Here is a 16,784-nt window from a genome sequence, read left to right as displayed (position 1 = left end):
TGTATATTTTGTACAAAGTAAATGTACATTTTGATAAAAATACGCATGCCTATTATGAACCTGTATGCTTCTTCTTACTATTTTAATAAGATTTATTTCATTGCTTTTTATGTAAAATACAGAAGAAATACAAACTTGCATCATTAAGAATTTTTTAATTATAAACCATTTAAGGCTGTAGTTCGGAAGGGAATCTGTAAGTCCATATTCAGTCCACTCCAATGTAAGCTTCATCTCCCCCAATACACAAACACATGCGCAATACAAGATAATTTCTACGAAGACGGGATGTTTTTTGTTGTCATTCTAGTTTCCCGGAACAGTTCCTGACACACAATGATACATAATAAATTGATATGCTAATAAATTGAATAATTAAAGAATGAAAAATAAACTTAGACTGTACATGTGCCATTAGAATTCTAACCGTCTGAGAGTATGCAAACTTTGTTTTCTCTTGGGAGGTCAGTATTGTCCATGGAGATGAAGCCTAAATGGTGAGTCAAGAAAGGAATTTAGAGAATCCCTAATTGAGGGATTTAGATGTTCTTTTAATTGTTCTATCTGTTTAAAAGAACTAAAAAAAAAAAAAGTAAGTGGCCAAATAACATAAACTTGCGTTATTAAACAGTTAGGGGTAGAAAAGGGAGGGAAGATATCAGAAAGTCAAGAAGATAAAGGTAATAGAGAAATTTATTAGTCTCCTAGGAGCATGTAATTTTAGTTTATTGCTGTACCTTTCATATTTGGGCCTTCTGGGTTTGTTATTAAAGAGTTTCTCTGGAGAGGTAGAGTCATTACTCTCTTCTGTTTATGAAAATAATATAAAGTTCTATTAGATGTGTCCAAAAGAGGTTGCAGAAGACATAAAATTTATTTATACACATAAAGTATCTGTGCTCTCCAGTAGAAATTTCTGCAAGCTGGAAATGCTTTACGCTGTGCAATATGGTAGCTACTAATTACATGTGGCTATTGAGCACTTTAAATATGGCTAGTATGACTGAGGAAATGAACTGTTGATTTTATTTTAATAACAAGTTTATATAGCCACATGTGGCTAAAGTCTACCAAATTGGATAGAGGAGGTTTAGATGATCAAAATAGGGCAGACTTTGGGGCGCCTGGGTGGCACAGTGGTTGAGCGTCTGCCTTCGGCTCAGGGCGTGATCCCGGCGTTCTGGGATCGAGCCCCACATCAGGCTCCTCTGCTATGAGCCTGTTTCTTCCTCTCCCACTCCCCCTGCTTGTGTTCCCTCTCTCGCTGGCTGTCGCTATCTCTGTCAAATAAATAAATAAAATCTTTAAAAAAAAAATTGGGCAGACCTATTTTGTTTTCACAACAGCATAATACAATATTATCATAAGGCATAGTGTGAGACATTTCTACCAACCACAGATTCCAGAATGAAATGAGTATCACAAGAAAATGGGAATGTAGCAACCAGTCAGGAACACAAGAGTAAAGTGACGGAGGTAGATAGAAGTAGATATAATGGCTGGATAAAAAGAATCATCATTTACATAATAAAATAAATTGTATCAATACATAATTTTATGCAATGGATCAAAATAAATGATTCACAAAAAAACATGATTTTTGATCAAACTTTCATGCTAATTTTAGTAATTGCTTTACCTGAGGCTGATTAAGTTTTTCTTGAGAAACCTACTATATTACAGAGGTTTAATATAATCTTTTGCTTCAGAGTATAACATTAAAAGTTTGATTATTAACTGATAAATCTGATTCTTTTCATTCTTTTAATTTTGCAAAATTAAATTTTGACTACATCACTATGATTTTGATGACTGTTCAGCTAGTGAATGTATATTTACAATGCATATTTACTTTGAAAATCTTATATTGTGAAATGGACACTTAAAATCCAAATTGATGCTATGTTATATTTACTTGCAAAGTCTTTCGTATGAGTAAAGTAGGACGCAAAAATCCTTGACCTCATTGAAGATGAAGCCACCTGCGTGGTAACATCAGGATTCCTCACATTACTGGTAAATATTTTAACATTGAACTGCTGTTGCTGACAGTCGTCAGTCTGATTGTTAACTCGGGTATGTTTTTTCAAGCCTGATTTTTTTTGGTATAAACAGCCGTGAATCAATGCCAATAAAATCTATATACCTCATTATGTTGCTAACTCTCCCAAATGGGAAAAAGAATTATCTCCTCATAAAATTTGAAGTCTTAGTATTGGGAATAGAATTCATTGGAAGAAAGCATACCTGAGCATTCCCTAAAGGCATAGTATGTAGGCTGTTTGCCATTTTCATATACTTCACTTCTTACAATTTCAATCCACTTCAATCACAGAGATTAGTTTCAGGATGGGCAGGCTCAGGAAGGGATAATTCCATCCTGCCTCAATACAACCTATTAGTTATGACAAGAATTGTTCTTTATTGTTGACATATTCCAGTGTTCTTCCCCAAACCAGAAGGCTATATATAAGGAAGATATTATGATGTTGGGAGGAAGGAGGGATCAGGGAACCACATTCTGAAACTGTTTTTAGATCATAATCCTCGGTATTTCTGAGAAGAAAATCATCTTGCTGTGGTTTCAAGAACTCTTTGAAACAAATACATTTCAGAAGTCATCAGGGAAAAACATCACTACACAACATTGTTTCTTCTTCCTTTTTTTTTCTTTCCCTAGCTAATTTTTACTTTCTTCCCTGGAAGAAAAGCAATATGTAACAGCTGTATGATTTATGCAATAATTGATGCAAAACTACATTGAATCCCCAGGTCATTCACCATATCGTTTGCCAATTAATATCAGTAAAAGCAGTGTGACTTGGTTTCTCAAACATGCAAGTGAAATAACTTTCACTGCGCTGGAATGCCAAGCGAAACCACAGACTGGTATTTCTGTACTGCCTCTTCAAGTCTGAAAGCAGGGAACTGTTGCTGTTTCTTTTCCATCACAATGGCAATGAAATTTTACTGATCTGTTGACTGTGCCTGATTCTTGCCAGGAATTAGAAGATCCTTTCAGGTTGCAGGACAGGTTGAAATCCATTGCTAATGTGAACCATATTTAAAATGAGACTTCTCGGCAAAGGCAGGAAGGCAGCTATGGTTTAAGAGTTTTGAGATCGCTCCTCGGGGCACATCACAACTGATGCTCCTACTTGGCCAGTGTTTCCTTGATTCTGGACTTGTAATGTCTTCTCCCCTCAGCATTAATAATCAGATTATTTTCAACCACAGTTGTAAGCTCTCAACTATGCTGGAAAACCTCCTTATGTTAAATTCACTTTCCCCAATTAGCAAACAACTGAAAAAAAATTTAACACCTGCTAGACTTTAAGTATTATCTATTTTTTAAAAAGTTAAATTGTAAAGGTGTATGCTCGTGTTTCAACACTGGCTCTAAGTCTTCACAGGCAAGTTTCCCAATAAAAAGCAATCATTGTCCCTGCACCCAGCATGCAAATCTATGGTGAAATGTGTAGTCCACGAGGCATTCAGGAACAGTCTCACCATAGTCAGGCAAACCCTGATCTATGTGTGAAATCAGAATTGCTGTCATCACCACCACCACCACCCCCCTCCCGGCAATTCATATATGAAATAAGGCAAATGAGACCATAAGCAAACATGTCATGATTTGAGACAAACAAAAGATATAGTTAATTATCAGTGTATATACCATACTATTTCACTCATATGTGGAATATAAGAAATGAAACAGATGAACATTGGGGGAGAAAGAGAGAGAGAGAGAGGCAAACCATAAAAGAGACTCTTAACTATATAGAACAAACCGAAGGTTACTGAAGGGGAGGTGGGTGGAGGATGGGCTAAATGAGTGATGGGGATTAGCAGGGCACTTGTGATGAGCACCAGGCGTTGCATGTAAATGATTAATCACAAAATTCTACTACCGAAACTAATATTACACTATATGTTAACTAACTGGAATTCAAATAAAAATGTAAAAGAGAAAAAAAAAAACACAAAAGTGTATTCCCTTTACTCCATTGCAGAGAATTCAGTCCTAGCCATATCTTATCCAGATAGAGGATGTTTAAAAAGCTTTAAAGTACAATTTTTATAATGAGCCTCTGCTATTGAAAAGGATTTTACTCAGTCTACTTTGGAAAGCAATAAATACTCTAGAATAGAGAACGCTTCTGTATCTCTAGCATTTTAAGTAAGTTCCTTTGATAAATTCAGAATTGATAAAAAGGGAAAGAGAAAGAAAAAAGGAAACAAGAAATAACAAAAAATGTAAGTGGAAAAAATAGAAAGCTTTTTATCAGTTGTTCCAGATTCCCCACTTCTCGACCGTGAGTAGCTTCTGTCAACTCTACGGATAATTTGCGAGTGTCATTGTTCAAAATAAATAAAACTTAAAGCCAAACACTCCTCAAATATGAAGAGGATTACATAATTATTGTATTGGAGCAAACAACACTTATGATTATAGTTTAGTCTTGAATCACAAACCATATTAAATATTATATATTCTGCTTTAAGGATATTCAATACATTAAACATCTGGATTTAGAAGAAAATGTCACAGAAAATTACAGGTAAGAGGGACTTCAAAGATCATTGAATACAATCTGCTACTTCTATGAATAAAGAGAGGGAAACCAATGAAATCTGAGGACTCTGTTTATTTGTTTCAGCATTCTGGCTTCAACAGAGCTGCAGAAGCTGTGAGTCATCAGAAAGGAATTTGGAGAAGAAATTAATCAAGGTTTACCCTTTTTTCAAATGGCATGTTGTATTTCAGGTATTTGGGGATTATTCTTATTTTTTTTCTAGAGGTTAAGTGAAGGTCTTGGTCAAATTGTGAGCACCAAAGTAATTAATTTTATCATTTAATTTATTAAAATATTTATTAGAGGTTACTTTTAAATATGAGCTTGTCAAGTGAAAACATATTTAAATTTACAATATTATTTGCCCATAACTTTTCAGGAATGCATCTGTAATATGAATTGTAGTATGTCTCTGGAGCCTCATTATACAATGACCAACATCTTAACAACACCCTTGCGAAATGCAGTAAAGAACTTGGGCCAGTTTCTTATATCATTCTGAAATCAATGCCTACGGTCAGTACCTCCAAATGCAGTTCACAAAGCAAATTTTAGGTGATGAGTTAATAGACAAAAATAATGCAAGTACGGCATTTGGTATTTATCTAATACACAACTAGATTGTAAATTATCTGGAGCAGGAAATTTTAACCTGTAGTTCATAGACAGAATTAACAGGAACATGAACTCACCATGTATGCATACTATTATTTGATTTTAGAAGGTGCCTGAGACTAAAGAATCTGTTGTAGAATAGTGATATCCACAGAAATCTAATGTAAGCCACAAATGTGAGCTACCTATGTCATTTTAAATTTGGTAGTAGCCACATTTTTCAAAAAGATAAAAATAATTTTAATATATTTTATTCAACCTCATATAGCCAAAATATTCTCATTTCAGCATGTAATAGATATAAAAATTACTGAGGAGCTGTTTTACATTTTGTCGTTGGTACCAAGTCTTTAAAAATCTGGTGTGTATTTAATACCTACAGTACATTTCAGTTTGGACTGGCCACATTTCAGCGGCTCAAGAGGCACATGTGGTTAGTGGCTACCGCACAGTCAATGTAGGTCTAGAGATAAGATGCACAATAGGCATCAGGTAGCACATCATGAATGATATTTCTTTACGTTGATCTACTGACAAGTATTTAGTGGCACTGAATTTGAGGTGATCCTCAGATAATTACTGGTATTTCTGTGCTGCAGATTGATAATGCAAAAGTTTTCATGCTCAGTCGATCTGGGGCACGTTGTTCATCTTCTGAAAATGCCATCCTCAGAAAGAAGAGTGCCTTCATGGACCACCCACTCTCCCACAAGCACTGAGGAAGAAACGCCTAAAGATTGAGAAGATTTTCATCGTTGAAATGGTCCTTATTTTCACAGGAAAGTCATCACATGACAAGATGTGTTCCTGTGATTGAGTATCCTTTGCATATATTTAAAAAATAGCTTTCAAGGACTTGTGGAATCTTAGTAATTAAATAAGAAATGCTCTTCTTTAAAATGGCATAACAGACATTTAAATTAAATTTTGTTTGCAATTGTACTGGTACATGCAATTTATTGTGTACGCGACCAAAGCCAGAAATTGTTAGTGATTTCCCCTGAATGTCTCGTTATAATCAACTCTCTTAAAAGTTAATTCTTCAATACTTATTGGATCTTCTTATTTCGTAGTCATGGTGAATGGGGGCTCTTAAAAAATCTGATGACAGCATCTTTCCTCTTCCTTCTTAGGGCCCGTATAATTAAAAAGGCCAACAGAGTTGTCAGACTAAATTATACCATTATTCTGTTCTTTAATTGCAATCATTTCTAACATTACTTTATTATTTTTTAACCTCAAAATATCTTATCCCTCTTTGAGTGGAAATACTTCCTCTTTTCTGTACTACTATATTTAAAATTCAGGGGTGTACTACTGTGGTAGTATCAATGGGGTGTTTGTTTCCTTTACCTCAATTCAGAGATAAAAGGATGTATTCCTTAGGTATTGAAATTGTAAGGGAATATCCCTTATCATGTAAGAATTCAGCAATAAACTGGTTTTATATCTTAAAATTTGTGGCAAGAAAGCCAAATGTGGGTAGAATTATTACCAGTTCATAGAACTGTGAAACACTCTTGCTCGGCAAGAGGAGAGACCATTTTGTTTTTCGTTTGATCCCAGTGACCGACAAACAAACAAATAAACAACTCTCATTGGTGATTGCAAATCCACTGAGCCATGTTGTGGGTAGGGGAACTTTAAAGGGTGCCACTGAATTGGACCAAAGGGAGCTACGAAGGTACAGGTATCCCTTGTTTTTTGAAAGTTTACTTTGTGCCACTTGCTTTTACAAAAGATCTACATTAGTACCTGTCTTGGAAAACCAAAGAAATCTGAAGATGATTTTTGCTTTTATGAAAAAAGGTGAAAAGCTATAAGACGTTCAGTGTTTGTGTCACAGCTAGCTCTGTAGAGGCCGCTCGCACCCCCAGCAGGGAGAGGGGCACCTCCACGCTCCTTCCGGGAGAACCACACCCAGCATCTCAGCATCAGGCTGCCACAGCTTTGAGCTGTGTCTGTGAGCATCTGTGCTTGGTCTCGACTTACTCTGCACATCTATTAGCAAGATGTGTCCCAGGTATCAGAAAAGCCTAAGAGAGGTTATTTCTTGGGTCTAGGTCTGGGATTCCTACAACAATTTTCCATATACTTTAGCAGTAATTGCTTTTTTATGCCTTTTCAGTCTATAAAGGTTTTCATGGGAAACCTCTACTTTTGGAGAGTGGGGCAAACTTGTAATATAGATATTGCAGAAAAGCATCTGAAAACTGGGAAAGAGGGATGGAATAACATGGCTTCTCCCTGTCTTCCTGCTCTTTATTCTATCCCCAGTACTTTTCTTGGGCCGATCCTATAGGTTGATTTATGTATTTATATAAATGGAGGAGGGGTTGAAAAACTCAGAAAACCTGATCAATGCTGAAAGCCAACCTAAATAATTTAGATGCAAGGATTTTTCTTTTTTTCTCATGAGCAGGCTTTTATTCCTAATATATTTGGACAATTTTCTTTACTCTCAATTGAAGATACTGACACAGTCATCAAGTTTGCCAACAAGTGAGAATGAATCAGCATGTATTACATGGATCATATTCATGAGAGGCTTTGAGATATCCTGACATATTAACGTCATGTCAGCTCAACTCATCATGTATTGATTTCCAAGTTAAAATATATTATTTATATCATGATGGTTACATATATCTCTCCTCTACGTGTTGCTTGCCATTTTCCTAAAGTGATCAAAATGCTTACTCTATATATTTTTTTCCTCATTCCAATCTACAATCTCAGGAAGAGTAGAGTTGTATATTATTACCCTTATTTTTTACCTTAAAAAAAAATAAAATGAAGAGAATTTAAATCTGGTCACAGTGATTTAGTCACTTGCTGATATAATCCATATGGTAATTTTTTTCCTGATTTGAGGTGCTTTTTAAATAAGTTTTGTGCATTATTATTTATGACTACTTATAAGTTTTATATGTATGCATAAATATATGCATTTCTTGCATATTGCTCACAATTACTTATATATAGGATTTCATTCCATTAATAAAAATTCTAAGTGAATAAAGAATGAGTCAGCAATGTAAATGATCTTCTGTCTTATTATTGGCTTAAAGCACAAACCTCTGACTAAAAAAGAAAATATATTTCCCTTAGATACTATAAAATACTGCTGCTCATGAGAGTCTGTCCTTCCACTATGGAGGTATTAAGTAACGAACTGTAATGAAATAATACTCATTTAAACCCACCATACTGGAAAAATCATATGTTTAAAATTATTTCCTAAGCATTTCTTCTAAAAAAGAGCATGCGAGACAATGTAAGAATACTCACTTAAACATTTTTTAGTAAATACTCACTGAATACCAATATATGTCAGTCACTAAGCCGGAAATTCCGTTAAAAAAAATTAGATGAATAATGGTTCCTGCCTTTAAAGAGGTGAAAATCTGGTAATAAAATCTGGCAAAACTGCCCCATAGAGACAACAAGAAAATACTGTGTGCACACGCGCACACACTCACACACGCTCACAGAAGAACTTGTGAAGATATAAAGAAGTCTACTTAGAGAAGAGCATGCAGGGATGCAGTTGGGAAGGACTTTATAGAAGAGGGTGTACTTGAGCTGAGTTTTAAAAGTTGAAAGGCAGTCACCTGGAGAACATCTAGAAGTATAGTTCAAGCTGGAAGAGTAAGATGTGTGGGGGCACAGAAGCAGGAAATGGAAGTGTTCAGGATGGCTGAAGTACAATGGAGTGGGCAGTGGTGAACGATGAGGTGAGCAGGGATCTCAGCAGAGGGCATCTTGTGGGCAACTTCCTGAAAAGAGATATTGATTATTATATTATAGCTTTACATTTGGAGTGGCTCTTATGCATGGGCCTGGAAAAGTCTACTCTCTAGGATATTGAGTTTATATAAAAAGGCCTGGTGAGTAATCAGTTCTCAGATCACAGCCTGTACCCAAAGAATTTTAATTCATGCATTTAGGATTTAAGAATGTAAACAGTAGCTGAGAGGTTTCTTCTTCAGTCCAGAACTTGCCAGGAGTCCCACACGTGAGATCTATTCAGAGTACCTGCTAACATAATTCCCTTGGATCTTAGAGATTTCCTAAATTTAGATTGAATATTCCATGACAGCTGATGGATTTTGCACAGTCCTGACCAAATGTCTAAGGCATTACTAAGTATTTCAAGCCTATTCACAAAGCTACGTGGTATGTGTGAAACCTGAATTCAACTGCTGGATGAGGAAGGCACTGTATCCTCCCTGTGACTGTTAGGGGTTCAAATGAATTCTATTTCATTTCATGTAATTGTATTTGAATCACTACTGTGTGTTAATACAGCGAAGGGCTATGTAGAACACAGTGTGGGAAAAGACACAAGTAAGACCCTCAAGGCTCATGACCCCAAGTCAGTTTGGATGGTGGACTCAGATGCTTAACCCCCATGGCCAGTAATATCACAGCTGGAAAGTAGTGGAACAAGGGATATTTTTACTCTTTCTTTTCTCTCTTGTGTTTATGAAAATAATATTTATGAAGCCGAGTTTTCCCCATTATAGTGAATCAAAGCAATGACATATGGATACAGTCTCTACTATTACCTGTATTCTTTTCCAATGTAAGCCTTCAGATGATTTTAAAGTTTTCCAGCCATGGCACGTGGACTTATAAGAATGAGAAAAAGAAGAGAATTCTGTGAATGTTATAAACAGGCACATCAATTAATCGTTGCTATATAATAAACTATCCAGTACTTAGTGGTTTAAAACAATAACCCCATCCCCCCTTTTTTTTCTTGGGTTACAGTTCTGTGGTCAGGGGGGTAGTGAGCTGATCTCCGCTGGGCATACTTACGCTTCTTCAGTTAGCTAGTGGGTTGGTCCCTCACTAATTTAGAGTAGGCTTACTCAGCTGTATGGCAGTTGGTATATTTTTGGCCAAGGTGAAAGAAATGACTATATGTCTCTCATCCCTCAACAGGCTACCCTAGTCATAGAATTCAAAGACGGTGAGGAGAACTCTGAGGCCCAGGTCAGAACAACATTACTTACTTTGCATTCTGTTGGCCAAAGCCACATGGTCAGCTCAGACGTAAAAAGAGGGGAGATAGTTACTGTCAAGTCCCATTGCCAAGGCCCTAGATACAGGAATAGGTGGAAAATTGTGTCCACTTTTTGCAAGCTACCACATCAGAGGATTGAGAACATTTTTTCTAAAGATTTTATTTATTTGTCAGAGAGAGTGTGTGTGTACAAGAAGGGGGAGCAGCAGGCAGAGAGAGAAGCAGACTCCCTATTGGGCAAGGAGCCCAATGTAGGACCCAATCCCAGGACACTGGGATCATGACCTAAGCCGAAGGCAGACGCTTAACCAACTGAGCCACCCAGGCATCCTGAGGACCTTTTTTAAATAGCACTATGGATTTACATATTTTTTATCATATACATTTTATGGTACCTGAAAGAGCTTGAAGTGTAGGGGCATTGGCTGCCCGAAGGCATATGAACTAAGAGCATATTTGAAATATAGTTACAGATTGACTAAAGTGATCAAGCAGAAAACAAAAATATTACTTTCACAAGACAATGCATATTTTGGAGAGTTTTCACCAAAATCCAAAAGTAATCATTTGAAACCTAACTATTCTTTAGTCTCCTCTTTGTTCTTCAGATTTAAGCTCTTGTACTATGATATCAAACATCCTATGGCTAATCTATAAGCTTATTTAAAAAAAGTTTCCCTTTCTGCTGTCCCTCACTGAAATTCCAACAATATGGTCGGCCGCCTTCCTAATGATTACTTGCCATATCTTTTCCATATGTTTCTGTCCATTTTGACCGTTGAGAGACAGCATGGCACGACTCTGAGGAGGTGGCATTAATGTCGCCTGTGTCATCAGGATACTGACAAGCCCAAAAATGAGAGCCGCATTTATCACCAGGTTCTTCCTCTCATGTGCACAGGCTGGTAACACTTGGACTTTTGCTAAGAGTCACTCATTTCAGTCCTTCAGTCCTGCAGGTTGGCGGAAAGGCTGTACTCGTACCCCCAGTCTGGAAGAAGGCCTGCTGGCGGCTACAGTTCAGTGACGGGAACGCAAGTCAGGGATGACAACTTTGAGCATATGCTGGACTCCTTGTGGTGGGAATAAAGCGAGGCTTCCATTGCCCTGGGGCTCCTGAGGTGGGAAGAACAAGATTTATTGCAAGCTCCAAGGCCTTCAAAACAAGCCAGCAAGCTCCATGTGTTCTTTCCCTGATTGAAAGCATTGTGTATATAACTTGGCCTAAGTAAACTAACTCAGCTCACCCATATTTACATTTAAGCACTGGTGTCCTAAATATAAGCAGGATGGGCCTGGTGGCCAGTCTTGGCACACAGAGCAATGTTTGTGTTTTTCTTTCCTTGGTGCCCCAGACGTTCGCTCTCCATCTGATTGGCATCAGCGTCTGCAGCTGCTCCTGCTTGTCTGGCCGTCGCGACTCCCCATCTCGTGCTTCTTGCTGATGGCTGTGCTTTATTTCACCCATTCATTCATTCATTCATTCACTAGATGGGACTGGAAATCTACTACACACTGAGATTTTTTTTTTTAACTTTCAAGATATGAATATTTTCTTAATTTTCTATGGCAAATAGACATCAAAACTAAATAAATGTGTTCTTCTCTCAATTCTCACACTTTTCATTTGAGACAGAGGAGTTCCGTGGAAGAAGTCCAAGATGAGATTGCGTGATGATTCCTATAACCGGGCACGCCAAACATATTGACCCAGGAACTGTGAACAAAATGCAGCTTCAATTCCACCTCCCTCTGATTATAACCTTCTCTACCCCCGATGAAAACTCAGACAGCTCACATGGCTTTTGTTCCCATTCACTCCTACATAACCCAACATTTTACAATCTCTGTAAGTCAAAAACAGTCTCAGGTCAGTATGTAGAACGTCCGTTGAAAAAATCTGAACTTGGCCTATCACCAAGTCTTCTCCTTTCCCCTCCCAGATTTGCTTCAGGCTGGAAGCCCAGGGTTGTTGCTCTGCCCTCCAATTGTCCTGGTCAAGATTTTCTCTCACTCAATAGTTGCAGTGAATGAAGAGACTTAGATGGTTCTTACCTGGACTGGTGCCATCACAGGTTGGTTGTCCTCTCTGGCCTTGAGGGTTGATAAAAGTCAATTCTTGGTCTCTGCAGAGTGTCCCTTCTGGGCTCCGATTTCCTGAGGACCCCTTCACACTGGGGCATGACCCTCTATCCTGGTGACGGCTTGCTGCAGCAACCTCAGCTACTGGGCATACCTCAGCGATCTTTCTCTTTCTGCTGAGGTTTCCTTGCACTGTGGTACAGAACCCAAAAGTCTCATAATCTCGTGTTGGCTCTTCCAACTTTTTTTTTTTTTTTTTCAGAGAGAGAGAGACAGAATGCAAGTGGGGGAAGGAAAAAGGGCAGAGGGAGAGGGAGAGAGAGAATCTCAAGCAGGCTTCATGCTGAGCCCTACGTAGGGCTCAATCTCCTGACCCAAAATCAAGAGTCGGAGGCTTAACTGACTGAGCCACCCAAGTGTCCCAGCTCTCTGACTTTCAATGTCCCTCCCTGGTCTGTATGAAATGGTGGTAAACTCTTTGCACACTCTGAGAGTTCAAGCAATCCCAAGGCAATGCTCTTCTGACTGTACTGCCAAATATGGAGGCAACATATCAAGTTGTTCTCTCAAAGACCTCCTCGCTAGTCTTGGGCTTAGAAATTAGCATGCCCCCAAATTTCCTCCAAAGAGTGGGGTCTCAAAGCAACACGTGAGCTTTCTCCAAAGAAATTTTTTCCTTACCAATCTTTTCTGTGTTTCACTGCCTCTGTTATCTTTGTATGTCCTTGTTCTGGCAAAGGGGTGTGAGAGTCCCTTTTTCTGTACCATTTCCTTTAAAAATCAGCATATGGGGACAGAGATGACTGCCTACACTCCCTGCTATCTGATACTTTTCCTTATGGTGCCTCCGTTGAAACCTGAGGCAGGCACAGTCGATACTAACTTCCTATTACACTCACTATATAACTTTGCAACAACAATTTAAATTTTCTGGATCTGTATTTCCTCTTTCATAAAATGAGATGGTTGAAGCTCAATCTCTAGGGTCCTTTTCAGCTCTCAAACTTGGTGGTTTTGTAGTTAAGTTTCTGTAGACTGTGCAACACAATGGAAAACACATGGAGATAGTTGTCAAGAAATATAATCCCGGCTGTAATCCTATTAACAAGTTGAACAATCTTAAGCAGATCTCTTAATTTTTCTGGGACTCCCTTTTCTAATATGTAAAGGTGAAGTTTAAACTGATGACATCTAAGTGTCTCTCTCAGAGCTTATTTTATTTAAAACTTATCATTTCTGAAGATTTCCCCAATTACAAATACTAATTTTGCCACACACACAAAATCAGATTTTAAACTGGGAAAAATATTGCAATTAAATACAAAACTTAGCTGAGAAACCTCCTGGTTAGCAAAAGCATAATAAAAAATGCAGGATTTAAGATCATTATTATTTATTATTTTAGAAGGCTATGGTGCTCTTTGCTTTTTCTCCAGGTATATGAGCACAAAGATATTATCAAATATTTTCAAACTTCATTAATAATGATAAAAATAAGAATGTTTACTTAATAGGATTGATTAGAGGATCATATGGCATAATTTTGGAAAGTGTTTTTTAAAGAAAAATATAAAACAAATGCTGGTTGGTATGTTTAAATACATTCAATAATGTAAAAATGAAACAATTGTTTTTCTTCTTGTTCCGAACGGTGATGAGAGAGAAACTTTGTGATTATCACCAGGATCTGCAAGCCTATAATATACCCGGAAGCAGGAGAAGCAGGAAAACTGTGCACCAGAGGATGAAGTAAATCCTGGATGTAGTGAAGGGTACATTCCAACACCTCTGTGAATCTGCTAACTAGAAATATTTGTCCAGGCTCTTGGTTTTCTCTCAAATCACATTTCAGTCAAGCCACATGTTTCCTGAGAATATCCTCATGTGAGTGGTTTGAGTATTTACTAGAATATTCCGGTCATATTTTATCTTATTTCCACAACAGTGGGGTATGCTTGTTCATATCATTGGACCAAGTCTTCACTAAAACAGACATCTCACTCTCTACTGTACCTAAAACTCCTGCTATCTGAATGAGAATCCTGTCAGCTTTTAGACTCCTTGATATTTGCTTTACTTTCAACCTCAATACTAATGCTTTCTTTTAGGTCTAGTATGAAAGAACAAAAGTTCTCTTTTCTTGCTAGTTTTTCTTTAAGAATCTCTCAAAAGAATTATTATGGAAGCTTATTTACTACCTAGGTGGGACACTTTCATTTTTGGCACGTGACTCAAATTCATGCCTTTGCAAAATGACAAGTATTCTCTAATACATCTTAAAATCTTGGAAACCTTGACCATTGAATTCTCAAGTGCTAAGGTCTATTATACCCAACAGCCTTGCCATTAATGCTTTTTTCTATTAATTCAATTTCCCTTTTCCTGATCAATTCAATTTCCCTTTTCCTGATCAGACTATTTCACACCTCTCTCTTCAAAACTCCAACAACCCTGCTTTCTCCCTTTAGTGATAATCTCACTTTTTAATTAACTGAGAAAATGGAAATGAATAGACAAGAATTCCTCCATGCTCTCAACACCAATTACTCACCTACCCGGTGACTTCTCTTCTGAAATCACCCCCTCCTGCCTGCATCCTTGTCTCCCGTGCTCTACTGGATCATGCCCATTAGCAGACAAACAGGCCAAATTAGCTCCCATCTGAGAAATCCCGCATTTTCTTTAATGCCTCCTTTGTCTGTTCCTCTTTTTTTCTAAACCTGTTGCCTATATTTAGTATATTTTCTCCTCTCCCACACTCTCCTGAACCCACCCCCAGACAGGCTGAAATCCTTACCATGCCAACAGTCTGCCCTGGTTAACAATGAGCGCCATATTGCAAGATCAGATAAATGCTTTTTACATCTTCACATTCTCAAATGATTCATTCTTAGTCAAATAATATTTTCAACTGTTAACAAACAGTTGTTTGTTAAGTTGCGTCTTCAAAATGTCATGTCTCTTGGCTTCTGGGGAACCCCCCCTCTCCCGGCTTATTTCCTGGCACGCTGACTATTCTTTCTTGGCCTTGTTTGCTGACTCTTTTTCCCCAACCTAAATATTATAGTGGCCAAGAGCCTGGTCTTACGTTCTTTCTCTTCTCCATTTATACATACCTCACCCACCACCTTGACTTTATATAAAATGCAAATGTAGATGTAAATTCATTGTAAGTCCCTTTCTCTGCACTGAGGTGCAGACTTATAAATCTAACTGCTACTTAATGATTACAATTAAAAACATAAAATAGACACCACAAATTTAACATAGCAAAATGAAGGTTTTTTTTCCAACCCAAAAACCATTTCTTCCTAGTCTTCCCATCTCAGTAAATGGCACCCCTACCTATGCAGTTACTTAGAACAAAATCCAAGGAGTCATCTATGACTCTTCTCTTTCCTTCACATTCCACATCCGGTTCACCAGCAAGTCAAACTGGCTTCATTTTGAAAATATAACTTGCTCATTTCTCTCCATTTGGACTATGCCACTTTAGTTCAGCCTCCTCCTTCTCTTACTTAGATTTCAGCAATAACCTCCTAACTGATATCCTTGCTTCTACCCTTATGCACATTCAACTCATTTTCCATTTAACATGTCTGATGGCATAACTCTTCTAAAGGCTTGACCTCACTTTTAAAATAAAATCTGTGCAAAATAAATAAAATCAAACTTTCACACATGAAAAAAAATTTATTTTGTTAAAGACCAGAGATTGTAAATGAATATACCTGTATGTTTATATGGACAAGCATACATACGCATACACATAGCAAGTGAATGAATAATTGAAATAAGTAAGTTAATGAAACAAGTAAAAAAAACTAGTTTTTATTTCTTATAAGTTAATATTTTTAATTTAAAGCCAACTGACAAATATAAAAAAAGAAGAATGAAAAAATTTTTTTAAATGTTAGGATCACATGATATCTCTAAGAGGTTATATGCTTAAAACTAATTTCTTTGGATTATGTGCCCAGATTCCTAGAAAGGGTCAATCCTTAACCCACCTACCCCCCACCAGAGGGACTTGGATGGGAAAATATGTATCTATATTAGAAGTAATGATCTGTACTCAAAGAATTTTCTTATATCAATAATCAATACCTTTTTGCTAGGCCCCAAATCAACACTCTTCATGTTGTCCAACAGACAACTGAAAGGGACCCAAGGAGTGATACTTTACATTATAAAGCTTTCAAAGGAAGCTAAAATCCTTGTTTACTTATTTATCCTGTGCATGGTCCCTATAAATTGATGTCAAATTTATCAAAGCAATCCAGCTTTCAAGAAATCATAAAGAGTGTGAAAATCATTACTCACAATCTGTCTTCTTTTCCATCATAGACATTTCTTCATAGACAGCTCCTGGTGAGTTTGAGCCCCTTGTAATCTTCCTGAGCGTATAAATAATGTCACACTATTCAGCGTTAGAAAATTCGACTTTCTCAGGCATTTCAGTCTGAAAACAAGAT

Source organism: Ursus arctos, unplaced genomic scaffold, assembly GCF_023065955.2.
Source record: "Ursus arctos isolate Adak ecotype North America unplaced genomic scaffold, UrsArc2.0 scaffold_4, whole genome shotgun sequence".
NCBI classification, from domain to species: Eukaryota; Metazoa; Chordata; class Mammalia; order Carnivora; family Ursidae; genus Ursus; species Ursus arctos.
Note: the sequence above shows the minus strand (reverse complement) of the source record.